The following is a 16,593-nucleotide window of genomic DNA, read 5'->3' as shown; positions in this document are numbered from 1 at the left end:
GCTCGAACCAATGAGGTCCATCGCGACGAAATGAAATTGGGTACGTGAGCGTAATACGATGGGCAATACCGAAAGTAGCTCCTTTGGCGCGCGCTCGCAACGGGACGATACCGAAAGCCAAAATTATCACGAGGCGTCTGGGATAGCGTTAGACTCGGATCCGAGCGTCACGCTTTCTCGACGTAACGCAAGTCTGTTTGAAGAATCGCAAAAATTAAATCAAGTTCGCCAGCAAAATCTTAATAAGCAATCCGTTATCACGGGAAAAACAAATCTGCAAGTAGCCAAGTCTATTTTATGTCGACGTCAAAGAAATGTCCCGCAAGAATCATTTGAAACGAAGAAGCGCAAGTCAGCCCTTTTCACGACGACGAGATCAGAATTTAGTATGATTGCATGTAGTAATGACAAGAAAAGGAAAAGGGTACAGGTTAAACGTTCCTTTTCGGATTTCCCAAAAGAGCGACTACAACAGAGATAACAAGAACGGACGGCCTGCTGGTATTCGTCAGAGACGCGTAAGGCGTTTGTGAGATTTACAAGAAACGCAAAACACCGATTACTATCATTCGGCGCGAGGCCTACATGGTCAATAGATGCTGCTATCAGCGTCAGACGCATATATTCCATCCGCCGATGGCTTTACTTATTACCGAGAAAGCGGGTGGTATTCGTTGCCGCTACGTGAGAGTTGCACCGTGATCTCTCTCTCTCTCTCTTTCCTTTTCTCTCTGCGCCTGTATCTATTCTATCTACCTATCTATCTCGCGCCATTAATAATTCCGCTTGCGGTCGTTTCCTTTGATTACGAAACGAAGAGAGGACCGCGGCGCCCGTTTCTCGCGCGCGTTTGTCCGCCCGCTCGACCCCCGATGTGTTGTACGACACCCAACGGCATTGCTCGAGCCCGCCGCGGTAGGATTGCGCGGTACAATGGCCCATTACATAATGGAATACGGACGTGCGATATACCAAGGGGCCGTCGCCGCGATGCTGCGCACGATACGGAGGTCGCGAAGAAGTCCCCCTTCACCTTCTCCCCCTATCAGTTCGGTACCCTGCCACATCACGCGACATTTCTCATGTGACACGGTTCTCGTGCGTCAAAGCTCCTGTCCTTTCTCGTCGCAACCGCATTGAATTACGGTATCGAAAACGAGAAACTAAGTACGTGAATTTGTTTTTTGTCCTGACTAGAAGTGCGAAAAAAAAATTATGCGACTTACCCCAATCTGCACGAACTTCAGCGGAGTTGTTGAGTTCTGCTGGTGACTGTAACATAAAAAAAAAATTAATGTAGACACGCCTGTATATTAATGATATTAATAAAAAAAAGTAAAAGTTTTTTTTTTTAATAAAGACTTTTTATTTAAAAAATTCATGCTTACCTAAAAGTTGCTCCGCCGATGCAGGATGCCCGTCCCGGGCCTGCTCCTCCTCTCAGATGGGACGTGTCGAGTCGTCCTTCCGCGCACAAGTCACTCGCGAGATAGTCCACGACACTCCCGTCCGTAAAATTCTCGATCTCGATATAAGAAATTAGCTACGGCGTAAAGAGAAGTGACCTTTTGATTCTCGTCGGCGGAATGAACGTCGAGAACTTATACGAAGAGGCGAATGAGACGGGCCGCGATATAAAATGTTCCTCGCGCACTTTATCTTCTTTAAGTTCCTTAAGTCACTTGCTCGAAACAGGCTGAGTATGTGAGCCGCGACGGAGAAGACGCGCGAGGTGCCTCCCAATCAGTGTACGCGAAACGTTTTTGCCTGGAAATATAAATTAAATACAAAAATTATAAAAATTATAAAATAGAACAATTAAGTTATTAAAATACAAGAAAAATTGCGTGAATTGGCAAACGAAAAATGTTTGTTCCATTGACTACAAATTTCATCATTTCTCTCGTTGTAATATAATTCCAAAAGCTCGCTTTTTCGCTCTTGCGAAGTTTAAGGTTGAGAAAGGCGATAGAAAGTTTATAAAGTTTCACATCGATGCTAATACCGATCGTCTGTTGCTCGCACGTGAACTATTCATCGCTTTGAACGGACTAAACGAAAGTTTGTGCGCGCCGTTTTATTCAACCCGGCGGGAAAGTTCGGAAGCCTCCAGCTGATGGAAAGAATACGAGAGTAGATACGTATTCATTTTCGAGCATACACGCGCGAAAACATTACGACGATATTATATAGTGCCGTGACGTACATTCACCGTCAGGAATGGCGTTTGTAGTGCTGCGACGGCGGCTAGCGTACGTGATCTTGGCGTGGGGTGCGTCGAATCTCACACGAAGCGCGGGCGTAGATGTACCGCGGAGCACCGATAACCGAGGACTAGGGGAGATCTACTACAACCCTCGTACTCGGCGGCCAAGAGAGGAAGTCACGTACGCCAGCCGCCGTCGCCGCTCGTCGCAGCAAATGCCATATCTGTCTTTCGGTGAACATTGTCTTTTTCCTATTTGTTATTAGTGACCATTGTATAAATGTTTTTTAACAATTATCTGCGAATAACGTCTCTTATACTACAATTAAAGCGAAAGAGAAAGATAAAAAATTTTCACGATAAACGTTTTTGATATTCGAATTAAATCAGTGGTTTAATCCGCGCGTCGAATTAATTTTATAATATCACTTTACAAAAATTGCAACGACAAGACTGCTGTAATAGTCGTTAAAATTACTGGAAGACAATGACTCTTTGAATTAGACGTGTGCTGGACACCGGTATAATTATTTCAAAGTTATTCCAAGTTTAGTTTTCTCAGAGAGATTCCTGACTTCGCGCGGATGCTCAGAGTATCCTTCTCGCGGTTTTCCGACGTAAATCTTAACCAACCAGTTTCTGAGCGCAAGTTGATCTGCGGATATTCTGCAAACCAGTTGCCAGCAAACTCCGGAATTTAATGTATCCAGCGCATTCCGGAGGTCGTTGCGCGGTACGAGCGAATCCGCATCGGAATTACAAGGCGTTGCAGTTAATGTCCGGGTGCGGCACGAGGATGTAACGCGTGCAAACAAGACTTTGTTGAATATTCGATGCCCGCTTTCGTAACTCAATACAGCTTCAATTCGAACTATATGTACTCGTGCACTCACTTCCTCCCTCCTGCGTTTTTCTTTATAAAAACCAACTATATGTGATTCTAACGACGAATTAAAAATATTTCAAATTTCAGGTCTTTAATAATGAATTAAAAAAAAAAAAAAATTTTGCGAAAACTTCGTTAGGTGTCACATATACCTACATATATTATTTCTAATTACGATTAAAAATCCTAAAACGTAGAACTAATACAATGTTTCTTTTTCTTTCAAAAATACTATGTTCTTAGCTATCCTTATTATGTACGAAATTTACTCTAAGCGTCGCAAGATGCGGTCAGCGATCCTCCAAACTAGTACGATCTCAGATTATTGTTTGCGATGCAATGTTTATATCCAGCGCCCGGTATGTGTTCTTGTACGAGACTTGTAGTAAGAACCGCGTAATGGATATCGGGATATATATCTCACGATATTCTCTGGCCCTTATTCACGGCACTTAATAAAAGCGCACTGTACTTTCCGTACGATAATACAACGTTACTCAATCAGATTATCGGCAAACGTGACATCGTGATATTTTTTGGCGGCAAAATTAATCACAGAAATAATTCTCTAATTTATACATTATTCTGAAATAATTACATCATAATCGTCAAGCTCCCGTTCTATTGATTCTCGAAATGATATCGTACATTGAATAAAACTTTTTGCGAGTTATAATTACTCTGATTGATCCCAGAAGTTTCTCACGCGAAATTTCTCGCCGCGTTTCACCTCAAGTATTCGACGTTGCATTGTCTGCAGTCAACTGTAGACTAGTAAAGGTAAAAACAGTGGTGAAGCAGGGTGCTCATCGAGTGTGCAAAGGGAAAGAGAACGCGCGGCCCTCGAGCTTTCGTCGGGCGTCTATCGCGAAAGCTGCTCTCGCCCTCTCGAAGCACGACAGGATCTCGAGGAAAAAAAGCACTCGCGTGCGGTTGACAAATTGGAGTATCTCCCCGTCGACGTCTTGAGGAGTGCGGAATGTCGACGCGGGTCGATGGTTTTCCCGCAGGTAAATACGGTGGATGGGTGTGCGCGCGTACTCGCTAAGGGCCGACCATACTGTCGGCGAGGTTCTCTCCCGAAAAAGGAAACAGAAGGGGGCGACGAAAAGGACGTTTTATTTACGTGTCTCTTTTCCCCGCAACGGATAAGAAAAACACGCCCGCCCGTGGTGAGATTAATTTCTCTAATTCTGGCGTCCGGCGCGAGAAATCTAAAAAATAAGATCCGAGTTCTCGTAACAGGTCGCGAAAATAACGATCGCAGTCCAAGTATATGGAAGAAGAAATTTAACTTTGGTTTCTAGATGCGTTTCTTCGACCTTGCGGTCCTATGAAATACCTATTCGGTTTTATTTTAAGAAAAATATGCTATTTTAATATTCTTAATATATTCTTCTTCTTTTTTTTTTCTTCTTTTTTTTTTTTTTGAGTAATTATATCTATCTATTTTCGCTAAATTTAAAATAATATCAAAATAATTATATTTCTTGCATCTTGAAATATTACTCGCGCATACAATACTCGTCTTCAGTTCATTACCAATTTATTTATCGTGTTACTTGTATTTTTCTTTTTTTTATCTTTGAAGTGTAGTAGAATAAACGCGAGACACTTTAGAGATTTGATTATCGATTGATCTATCGAACTAAATAACGCAACTGCGTCGAGAATACGCCGATGGGACTAAACGCTTCAATTATTAATAATCATAAGCAAAGTACCGTTTCGTTGCTTATAATCTCTGATTAAACCTATTTCTCGAGGGACATTTTGACTTACGACCTTCCTGCAACCTAGACGAGTCGTGACTGTATATCGGGGCGTAATGGGAACGTTTAATCCGCGTCTAGAGAACGTGAGCTTTTAAGAGTCCCACCCGAATTTAGTAATCGGTACGAAACGAGTATTCCATACGAACTATAACGCGATACCACGCTGCGCGACGAATAACAAACGAGCTGCCTATCTCTAATTTAGTTTTACGCTCAGCGATGTCAAATGTCATTAGGATATTCAAAGTTCTCAAAGAAGACCTCGAAACTGTGACGTGACGTCTGCCCTTTCGGGGGGACGTGAGCTATATGCGGCAATTAAAACCAAATCGGTGTCATAAATCGTTACGGCTCCCATTTTAGCGATCGCTCGTATTACAGTTAAGAGTATACAAAAATATCTTAAAATATACCTCACTTTCTGCCACGACGCGTACATATCATTATCTGTACAACATTTATTCCGGAAAGTACAGCGCGGGAAAAAGAGTATATTCACCTTGCAAGAGTGTAGTTGGCTGCTGCACATGCGAGGGACCATCGAGATACGACGTGCCGTTACACGAAAATGGGCACGGCGTTTAAAGTGACGACCGCTCCGTTTCCGGCGGGAAAATTCACGCGTCGACATTATCTCGTCGCGATCAAATTTATTCGACGTAGTGTCCGTGTGGAATTTATATTCGACGCGGGACTGCGGAGGAAAGTCGTGCATCATCGGCTTAAGTCAACGAGGCGATACTAAACACAAACTGACTAGCTACGCGCGCGGCGCGTTTCGAGTTCATGCACGCGTGCATACGTATCGCAGTCAGATCTGTGTGTGTTTATGTGGATGCATGCGACGTAAATGTCCGAAATTTCTATGAGCGAACGCGATAGATATATATCTACGTGATTCGCGACAAACGAATAGAATCTGTTCTTTGTTTAAATTTTATAAGCCGCCAGCAGCAATTAGTCTTGTTCTCTTTGTCATTTATTGATCTTTGGGCTTCCGTACATATACGTTTATATAATATATTGTTCTACATATGTGCTGATGTTTACCGGACACGTGCATTTATATTTATAGCACTAAAGGGAAGAGAAAAGAAAAAGAGAGATTCTATGCAGTTGTTCATTTACGATATGCAAAAGAACATAATGTGGAAAGAAAAAATAATATGACAGAACTGAAATTAATATCTCGGAGAAAATATGAAAAATGTTGTCGCAGTAAATTTAAATTCATTAACAATTCATTATCTTAATTATATTGGATAGATAATGCACTGCTGAGTTTTTGTTAAAATAAAGCTTTCTCTCGTCTTATCTTTTATTAGGAACGACATTTTTCGCACACATTTCTCGTAAATGGGCGAACTTACCCATCCATAAAAAGTTAAACGAAATTTTTTAGCGAAACTCGTAAAGTGTATATACACCTGAAATATATATATATATATATATATATATATATATATATATATTTATATATATATTTATATATACATATACATATATAGAATTTGATAGCAGCTACTGAATACATATACATATAATGTCCGAGATTCGTTCTATCACCTTTCAGATAAAAAAGAAAGTACATGTAGCAGCTTGTACAATTAAAAATTAAATTCTCTAAATGAATAAAATGCGCAATGTCACGTCCGTTTTAATTAATTTTCACTAAATCTTCACCATAGAGATTTAATCCTTAACAACGTGTGGAATTTCACGAACCGCAAAGCTTGAATATTGCCTTTTAGCTTTCGTCGCGTGCGTGCTTCAACACAATAACTCTATTCACTTGTTTGTTTTTTTTTTAGACAACTTAAATGGCCAATAAAAGTAATTGATATCATTTCCGAAACGAGTATAAAAATCCTTTTACCACCTACGTGTACAATCTTTTTCACGTTAATAGCTGAGAGTTAATTAAAAACGCAATAAACGTAAAAAATGTAATAATTCAAGTATTGCAAAAATTTAAGCTAAATGAATGAACGCGCATACCGTATGGTTGGTATAAATATAATCAGGGACACCCAGCATGCGCAACGGGTATGTATTGTAGTACTACACATGCAACGCGCTAGACCACACGTGGCCTTTTCTACTCACTACCGTGCTCTCACTCTCGAGAGTCTTGCGTGTCACCGTCTCGTGTACCCCGTATTATTGTATTGTAGCCGGCGGAAAACCTTATGGAAGCTCCATGGGAATCGGCCAAATGCTTTCCACTTCGAATACCGCGTTCTACAAAGGAATAATACTCGCGCGGCAACGGTAAAAGGTCGACTCCGTTAATTTTCCTTCCCTACATAAAAGTGCAGTAATTTTCGCGGAAATATTCTACGAGACGAAAAACACATATGTCGTGCGAGCGTCGACGGCGCACTTTATAATCCACCACACTTACAGTAACATTTTGTGGTTTGTGTCGGAGTGCATTATATAATTACATCTCGTTCCGTATTAATATTAGTACGTTGAATACAAAGTAATATTCTAACAATTCCATTATAAAACATTTTCGTAAATAATTGCACGTCTTTTTTTTTTTTTTTCTTTTTTCACGCATTCAGACATTATTGTGTAAATTAATTTCTAATCTTCTTTTCTTTCAGCATACCACTTTGTATTATAAAATATTTTTAATAATAAAAAACCATCTAATTTTACTTGCTACAAAATTGAAGACGCATTCAATAATTTATTTAATAATTAAATGCTTTTAGCGTTTTTAATCCAAATTTACTTAACGGTTTAAAATACGTATAATATGTCTAAATGCGTTTTTAATTCTATAATCTATCCTACAATTTTTTTGCAGCAAATTGAAAAATTATTAAAATGATTTATTTAAAAGATGATTAAAATGATTAAAATTTAATAACAGCATTTTTTCAAGACGAACCTATTGATTATCGTTTAAGATTAACTTGCTTCATTGGTATTTTCGTGTTTCTGTGAATACCGTCCAAGCATTACAAGCGCACTTAGTCTAACTTACACAAGTCAACAAATCGATTTGGTTATAGCGTGAAACGAGTCAATCGCGTGTCCGACGGATTCTCTCGAAAGGTTGCTGAATAGATTGTCTGACTCGCGTGCACCATATAAAGTATGAAAAAAGCCCCGTGAGGACTGCGTTCTCTTCACCGATCGCGTATCTTTAATTGTTTTCATTTTCCGCGGCACGCGACGTCGACGAGAATCTAATGCTTCCACAAGAGTATCGGACTTGTCGTTCGTTGCAAAAGACGATTCGCTCTTTCGTTCGGTATACTTACGAGAAATTTAGAATCAATTAAGTTAACCGTATTTTTAAACCCGAGCACGACGTGATTAACAGCGATACAATTAACAATTTTTCATGTAACGAATATTAATTCAATGGACTCAAGATAATATCATTAAACAACGATGACTAATTAATTTTATTGGTGCGTAAATATCCAAGTGTCACACACAGTTTACTATTACGCGATTATTCCGATTGACCCTAATGCCTGTTTATTAATCTGCAAATAACATTTTGCGACCAATTGTTACGAATCACTAATCACTTTAAATTATAATGGGAACAAGCAAATGTCATAAATGTGCATATACGATTTATGTACATACATAAATATATTGTACATATGTGCATCTTGAATTTTGTAGAGATACATATGTCCTTTCAAATAATCTCAAATAATGTAATATTAAAGGAGAGAAAAATTTTAATAACGTTTTATCGCAATATTTGCATCGATTATTTTTTTTATTACTAGAGTTAATAGAAAAATTACTATCTATGTGCGATGAAATTGTTACTTTAATAAATTTCTTCTAAAAACAAATTCTCATCAAAATTAATATCAATTGTTTCGAAACAATTCATTTCTGTTGATTCAAAAACTTTTGTTTATGACGCGTGAGCATCGGATCTTCATTCCATCGATGACTATGATTGCACGGAGTGAGATCGATAAATAACTCTTATCTTTAATGAGAAACGAACGAAAGAGCTGAACTTCCATTCTTAACGATGTACTTCAAACGGTTGGCTATTATTTCCGCCCTTATTCAGAATAAACTTACTTCATTTAATTTTGCACGGACAATAGAACGTTTCCACAATTGTGCGACTGAATTTTAGAGAGAGCACAAAGGAAAAATGTAAATTTGCGAAGATGCATTACGCATCTCGAGCGTTGTACCATTTCGCATCCATCAATTTCTATCATTTGCAAATTATAGAGTATCAGTCATTTCATTTATTCGCAGACAACTTTCTAGAGTTTCTAAAATGAAAATAAACCCAGAAACTATACGGTACCGTTTTTTTAAGTAAACCATTGCTACGATTATTACAACGTAATAAATAAAGAGAAGAAGAATTAATATTAATAAGTATCTAAATCTCATGAGCCTCTTATTAAGCACCCGAAATGAGTCAGAAAACATTCTCGAATTAATAAACTCATATCGTATACCGTACGCCACGCGCGTGGAAACGTCGATTTTTTTTCTCCAATCTTTCTTCTCTCGAATTGAAAACAGCGGTAACGTCGCAACACCATTTGCCGAGTTTCTCTCTCTCCTTTCGCGTTCGTGTTCGAGCTTTTTTTAGGATTGCATAATTGAATTTCACCGAGGAAGTCCGAGTTTGGGATTCGCTATCAATGATATACGACGAATGCAGTCGTTCCCTCCTACTTTCCTACCTTCCCGTATTCGTTTCCATCCTACCTTCCTTGTACGAACGAGGATCTCGACGCAGGAGCCTATTTTCCGTCGCTATTGTTTAGTCGGTTACACGACCGCGCGAGATTTTCCTTTTTTCCCTCGCCCGCCCGTTTCTCCGCCGGTCCTTTTGTTAAACTATCTCCATCCTCCTAACTATCGCTTCCTTTTTCGTCGACCCCGTCGTCGTTGTCGTCGTCGTCGTGTCGTTACACCTCGCCTGCACCTTCCTCTCTTATTTCGTTTGCCCTACACTATGCACCGCGACATTCGCATGCCGTTTTATTGGCAACGCCAACTTCCTTCCGTTCATCTCTCAAATGAAATGACACGATTCGGTACTCTCGCAGTTTTAAGCGATACCCTTGACTTTTTTTTTTTACAGAAGCGATTAAATTAAAAAAAAAAAAGACCGCCTGAATTTCCACTAGATAAAATTTTTAACCACCGACTAAAGAAACATAACAGCGTCCCGAGTGGAAATTTATCTGGCTTTAAAAAATAAAGTTGTCATTTAAAAATAAAGAAACAAAATCTGTCTAGTATCGGTCGTCTAGTTACTGTCCAGCGCGGACGATGTATCTAAATAGATATCTATACGTTTTTTTGCCGCGTGCTTGTTTACTGTTTTGGTCTGACCTCACGCAACGCTCGCTCGACTGCCGAAATCGTCTGGCAAACCGGTTCTCGCCGTCCACTGCCCGCGCGTCCTCCGCCAGATAAACTTGGAATGCGAGGACCTGCCGGCCGATAATCTTACGCAACGTTCGACTGTCGAATTCGCTAGGCAAACCGGTTCTCGCCGCCCGCCGCCCGCCGCCCGCGCGTCCTCCACCTTGCGAACTTGGAACGCGAAGATTGTCGGCCAGATGTAAACACACGCACGTACTCACACTACCGTGGCGGTCGGTGAACCCGGCAAATTCGGCAGTCGAGCGTTGCATAATGTCAGCACACAACAGTAGACTAGTACGCGGCGAAAAACGTTCAGATATCTAACTTTTCTAGCTCATTATTAGCTAGTAATAATGAGTGTTACATTTCTGGCTCAGTGCTGGACAGTTTTGCTAGACAGCCACGAGATGAACCACGAATTGGCTAGCTAATTATTAAGTAACAATGGGAATCAATTTCTACTCGGGGTAATACCGTTTCTATGATGTAAAAATAATTTATTTATTACACGATTAATTTATTTCAAACCGTTCAGAGATATGGTACTATTAAAATAAAAATTTTTACAGACAGGCGAATATTTTTATTGTATCAAACGTCTTTTCAGTAAATAATTTTAATAAATTTCCAAAACCTTTGACGTAATTATTTTATGTCGTTCCAATTTCGTACATCGCATTGTATAGCTCAGAGCTATTTCTCGTTTAAGTACATACAATTCATATTTTTAAATATAATTTTGTAATTATCGAACGTATACTTGAAGTTTTTCCAGAAATATCCGTATTAAATTATGCGTTATATTAACATATTATTTCAGGAGCATATTAAAAATTGAAATCATATGTAATATTCAGCTGTTTCCTCACCGTATCAAAAACCAAGTTTTAGCCACACGTATTAACCCAATTGACGTAATTGTCAGCAAAATAAATTAATTAATCTCGGCCGAAGTAGCTATGGTGCATACAATGTAACCGCAAATTCATATACACGCGTATAAATTTTACGACGCGAATTACTTTGATCAGCTTAATGTCTACCTGTGATTAACAAAATTTTGATTGGATACCAACAATTTTTTGACAATATTTCAATATTCAATATTAATATCCCGATAACTAACCCTCAAATTAAAATCCAAATTGAAATCGAATTTATGTGAAAATATCAACGGAACAATAGTTTGCTACATGCTGGAGATTAAATAATAAAAAAAAAAACGTTGTATTTTAATTGATTGGAACACAATTTTACAACTGCGATTTGAAAGGTTATCGATACCTGGATTGAAAAAAAAAGTTTTCAAATTACTGAAAGATTTTTACTTCAATCACATCCCCATATTTGCGAAACAGGCGCGCTCGATGTGTTTACAGAGCTTCAAACGTTTGAGATTTTCCGCGGAAAGCCGCGGTTTTTCGATGAACCGCGCGGGATGTATTTATTCGCCAATTAAACGTCCATACAATCTGCATATTTATTTTGCACGGCCGCGACAGCCCGAATCGCGAAGTCGGATCCATGAAAGTGACAACAAAACGTTATAAATTCGATGAATTCAAATCGCAGTAATTGCACGATGAGTGTACTCGAGGCTCGTTTCCAAATACAAAAAAGGATTACTCTCGACGTGTTGTTATCAGAGAGTAAACTGATTGCACCCTGCTTGGGTTTCTGTCGCAGCGCGAATGATACGAGAGCACAGCGTCGAAAAGGTAGACTAAATAGCGATGCTGCATCAGAATCGGACGTATGCGTCCTCCCGTGCCTCCGACGGAAGTTTAATTTCTAATTTGTAGGCAAGATCACTTTACCTTGTACTTACAAGTGACAATACCGAGGATATACACGCGCAGGTAGGTTCAATTTAGATTTTAATTTACGAAGAAACGGAATTTTTTATAGAGCTTCTTTGACGGTGCGCCTTCCGCGAAGTCCTATTGCCGTCGCGAATTGGATTCGCAGTTTACTTTAAAGAATCCGTAATTTAGCCACCACGATGCAGCATCTCTTATAATAATGCGATATGATAAATACTTCCCTGCACGTTGCCCGATGCTTTTATGCGTCGTGTTTACGGTATAAGGTAATGCGAAAATGCGAGATCACCATTATAGTCGCATTTCGCTATTACAGATAAACCATCTCTGTTACTCGGAATAACGACTAAATGGATTTTATTATTTTAAACGTCCTTTTAAAAGATAGAAAATTAAGATACGTATAGCTGCCATTAAAAGTGTAATTGTGTCTTTAATTACAAAATGTGAAATCAAACCCTATTATTAAACAATTTAAGCAACAACATGTAATTAACTAATGCAGCTTATCTTAATTTTCTGTAATAATAATTTAATAATATAAAACATTTCTCTGTTCTATGTCTATAATACAAAAGATTATATAAATTAAATAATTCTCATAGAAAAATAAGTACATTTCTCTAAATTTTATTTAAAGAACCGTTCCATTTCTTTATTTGAATCTCTTCGTTATTGGACGAATTTTATCGCGTTATGCCAAAGACTGAACTAAGCGATAGTATTTAATCCGTAAGATGTTCGTAGCTTCGCGGGATAGTCTCGTTCAATAATCTTTTAACCCAGTGCTACGCTCGACGTTAAAGAACGGAAAGAAGCAATATAAAGATCTTTAGATAAACCCATGCCCGTTCCACGAGGTCATTAAATGCCGACGATAAAGACCTTAAAACCGTTTCCGCCTCTCTCCTCCGCTCGGCTCGTTTTTTTTTCTCTCTCTTTCTGCTATTATACAACAGATTCCAATGTCCTAAGTACACTTCTCATTTAGGTACATGTTGCACACCGCTGCGCAGACCCTGAGCTACTTACATATGTATAATAAATTGCAATGAGAACTAAAAATAGATTTTTACCGTAAAAAAAAAAAAAGGATTAATATAGCCAGTTAATAAGCACAACGGGGAATAAGAGTTTTCAGAGTACGAGATCGGTGCGAACCCCTATCGTCGTGTAAAATTTCTTTCTGCGAACAAATGTGCGAAAAGAGTATTCTCAATCTAAGAACAAGTGAAATTTATATCGCAGTAATGTATAAGTTCAGTCTCGTTCCCTCGACTTACGACAGTTTCGTTTGTACTGATATTGGAAACGGTACCGTGGTCGTTTGTGGGAATATTTTATCCAGGAGAGCTACGTTAGGAATGGGATAGCACGCTCTCAAGGCAAGTGAGAAAACATCATCATGAATCTCTTTACTAAAACGCTTTACTAACCAACTGGTCGCTGAATTGCACCGGCACGCGGCATAACTCTGCGAACGCGAAACGGTCCAACTTGTGCGCGGAACGGTCGCGAGATTAATATTAAGAAAAACAACGCCGCCGTTCATGCATCACGCAACGAGGCAATATCAATTTAAACTTCGCACGGAATCCGGTAGATAAGCGGCGAATCGGAGGCCGCGTAAAACGCGTCGGTGTTAAAGCGCGGTTAAACTCGGCCCTACCTGCCTGTTCGATACCTGCAATTTATTTTTTAACCGATCTGACGATGAGCGCGATAACGACGTGAGTGCGCATCGGGAAAAATCTGCAAATTGGTATAAATCGAAAATGAATTTAATGTAATCCCCGCGAAGCGGAACAGCGATTTAACGGCTCTTTCGGGAAGAGAAACACAGGCGAGCGAGCGCGCGCTTGAAATTTATCGGCGAGTAACCATCAGCCCTTTAAAATATACACGGCGCGTATCTCGCGCACTCTCCCTTTGCGCGATATCTTTATATTAAAATGTGGCGCGTGGTTTATTACGAGACCGGCGTAATATCCCTATCCTCGGAGCGAAACGTATTCGTTACTCCACGAACGTGCGTTTCGTATTACCTTACACCCCCGCGCGCGCGCGCGCGTCTCCGCGCGTGTATATACGTGTACCTATGTATGTATGTATATACGTGCTTATACGTACATATATACAATAAAAGTCGACACTGGATATTATTCAATTTGCCGCCGCAAAAAGGATATGCATCTCGCGGGAAAGGTAGAAGCGTAACGAATGCTCGAGATATCGGCTGTTGGCTCTCAAACGTTCGTAACGGGAGATCCGAGAGAAGCCTCCGACGCATTCTTTATTCTCAACAACTTTATTTGTACGCTTTACACCGTATTTATGTTGCGAAGCTTCTCTCCTTCTCTCTCATTTTCCATTTCTCCGTTATGGAGAAAGGTCTATTTTCCACCGCTGCGACATGATTCATCTATAGCACAGACGTGGCTGGCGAGACGTAAATTTTTAAATTCTAATCGCGAAGCGACGCAAAACCGCGGGTTTGAACCTGGAATTAACGCGGTCTCGTCACGACATCGCCGTGTCGCTGATGGGACAAGTGATTGCCGATTTGCATGATTATCTCATGTATGAACGATTCGATTTAACCGCGACGGGGTAACGCAAAATAAATCGGTTAAAACGTTTAACGGAAGACAACGGTACGTTGCGTGCAAAGGAATTAATTTTTAATTAAGTCAAAGTAACTGAACAATTAATTAGTAGTTAATAATTGCGCAAATGACGACTAACGATATTGAAATAATGCTGAAACGTTTTCAACCCAATTAAAAGTAAGCGTAATGTCAAAATTAACCCAACTTTTTAAGTAAAGAAGTGGATGAAACATATTTCTTTCAAGAGATCAAATACGTGACGCTGTCTCAGGGAAACAATAACGTTATTTACTCCTTCTTGAAGAACCGGCGGCTGTTACCTGCGACAACGTGGCTCTCGGGGAGCGAAGTAAGAATACATATGTTTGCAGGTCGGAGTGAAATATGCTTGGAGCACGCGGCAAGTAAATAGAAACCGGCGACATTGGTCAGACGCGGATGGTCCATATCGTGCGCGGGACGGAAAATACCGTGGACGCGAGAACACCGCGCATCTCTTAATGTACGAGCTCACACCTATCTACCAAAGGAAAGATACGAGGAGAAACGGCATAGATATATGTATATACTATATATTTCTCGTCTCCACCCTTCTCTCGCCGTCGCGTCGTTTCTCGAGGTCGCGGTCCTTAAACGCGGTGCAATGAGAAGCAACGAGTCGTGAGCCGGTATCTCGCGCAACGAACGAGCGGCATGCTCTGACGAGACGATTTCGCAACCGCGTACAACGGCGGTGAGATTTCAGAGACACGCCACCGGCACGGAGAAAGCACGCCCGTTACCATTCCTGAGACGTGGAGCACGCACTTTCCTCGTAATCGCTCGAACGACGTCGTTTTCTTGCGCGAGCCGGAAACGTCGCGCCACGTTTTATTCGATGGCTTTTTGCCGCCTCTGCGCGGGACCTCTTACGACCGTATTGTAGCTCGCGACAACCGTTTCGATGATCCACCGATTGCGAAATGCAGCCGTATTCTAATTTTGCGTCTCGCGTTGTCGAAGAATAATATTTTTCCGGTACAAAAAAAAAAAGTTGCTAGCTGCTCGGGTGTTGCAATTTTCTCAACTTAGACGCCCGACGAGATTTCTTACGGGAGAGCAAAGTCAGACTTATTTTTAAAAACTTACAACCTCTGCAAATTGAAAACCTGAAATTCAAGTTTTGAAAACTCGATAAGCACGGAGATAGGAATCGCAAGATAGGTAGCGTAACAAGTTTGAAAGGTCTGACATCGACTAGTGTCGCGTATCTTGATGAAAAATGGATATAATTTGTTTTCCGCGTGTCTCTCGCATTCCTCGACAACGAAGGCGGATTCTTTGCCAGAATCACGATGATACAGCGAATATCGGAGATCGACGCCCGAATTTGATCGTAGCAGCAAAAGCTCATCAGCCGTTTTGCTTTGTGACGCGAGAGGAAAGGATCCCGCCTTTCTTCTCTACCATCGCGGATATTTCGAGAACCTTGCTTCTTCCCGGTCCGTAAATTCGCCACCCGCTATAAACTTCACCATCAAATTCGCGGCCGAAAGTCAAGCGCGGAATACCGCAAAACTCGCGGATAATAAATTTATTATTATATGTAAATAATTAAATATAAAAATTAATATAGCTCAAGTTAGACTAAAATTTATATAAACTCTTTTTAACTGTACTTATAAATGTGCAAAAGTTCAGAAATATTTAATGATTTATAATTACAGTTATTGGTAAATAAGGGAAGGCTGTTTATACGAACGTCGTTAGGAAACAACTAATTAAAGTACTTCTTAGAAATGAACAATACCGTATCAGACGCAGTATTGAACGTTTTATGTTCAATCCACAGTAACTACCCGAATTGCGCGATAATTTCCAATATTGAACGCGACTGGTCCATAAAACGAAAACCTTTTCG

General features: G+C 40.0%; 1 long non-coding RNA gene across 1 annotated transcript in view; it reads right to left on the bottom strand.

The window, feature by feature from the left end:
• LOC139105468 (uncharacterized) overlaps window positions 1-16,593 on the bottom strand; it is a 36,131-nt gene continuing 19,538 nt past the window's right edge. The window contains exons 3-4 of the long non-coding RNA XR_011546201.1: window positions 1,389-1,767; window positions 1-1,272 (exon numbers count right to left, since the gene is read on the bottom strand). This is a non-coding gene — a long non-coding RNA (uncharacterized lncRNA). The remainder of the gene's footprint in view (window positions 1,273-1,388; window positions 1,768-16,593) is intronic.

Source organism: Cardiocondyla obscurior, linkage group LG09, assembly GCF_019399895.1.
Source record: "Cardiocondyla obscurior isolate alpha-2009 linkage group LG09, Cobs3.1, whole genome shotgun sequence".
In the NCBI taxonomy this organism is placed as follows: domain Eukaryota; kingdom Metazoa; phylum Arthropoda; class Insecta; order Hymenoptera; family Formicidae; genus Cardiocondyla; species Cardiocondyla obscurior.
This window is presented reverse-complemented; position numbering and strand designations above follow the sequence as displayed.